The 658-nt window shown below is 24.2% G+C and overlaps 1 protein-coding gene across 1 annotated transcript in view; it reads left to right on the forward strand.

The window, feature by feature from the left end:
- Window positions 1-658, forward strand: part of LOC119590534 (protein Skeletor, isoforms B/C-like) — a gene marked incomplete at its 5' end in the record, with an annotated part of 50087 nt that overhangs the window by 13297 nt on the left and 36132 nt on the right.

Below are 658 nucleotides of genomic sequence, written 5' to 3' on the forward strand. Positions count from 1 at the left end.
TCTTTTTTCTTCTTTTTTCTTTGCACTTTATATGTATTTAATATATTTATTTATTTCTTCGTTAGTTGTTTTCTTTATACTTATCTTTATTAAATGTATTTTTCATCTGTACTTTTATTTATGTTCAGGTTTGTATATTTAATTTACATTTATTTTTAATCTTATTTTTCGATTTCCTTGTCGACTTATTTTCTTGTTTGTTGATTCACTTGTTTCGTTACTGTGTTTCTATTTTTAAGGAAAAAATATACTTTTTGGCGGTTTCTATAATCATGTAATTCTTTATTTTTGGCTTTATCTCAAATATTATCTAGGTATTATATATCTATTATATATCTATCATATAGATATAATAACAGATTAAAGTGAATGTCAGTGTCAATCAAAAACACTGAAAAAACGGTAAGTAAAATAAAGTTTTTGGAATTCGATCAAAAGGAAAAAAAAATCTTCAGGAAACGCTATTTATATGTAGTCTAACCTGATATTATTTTATATATCAACTATACATATTGCTTATAAATTATGAAGGAAGCTTGTTCTGGTACCACTTTAGGAGCTTGTGATGAACCTCTAACTTAACGCAAATTTATTATTGAAATTTTTATTAAAAAACGATAATCGAGTGAATTCTGAAGTCAAAAAAAGAGAGAGAGAG

The sequence above is a fragment of the Penaeus monodon genome, chromosome 27 (genome assembly GCF_015228065.2).
Source record: "Penaeus monodon isolate SGIC_2016 chromosome 27, NSTDA_Pmon_1, whole genome shotgun sequence".
Lineage (NCBI taxonomy): Eukaryota > Metazoa > Arthropoda > Malacostraca > Decapoda > Penaeidae > Penaeus > Penaeus monodon.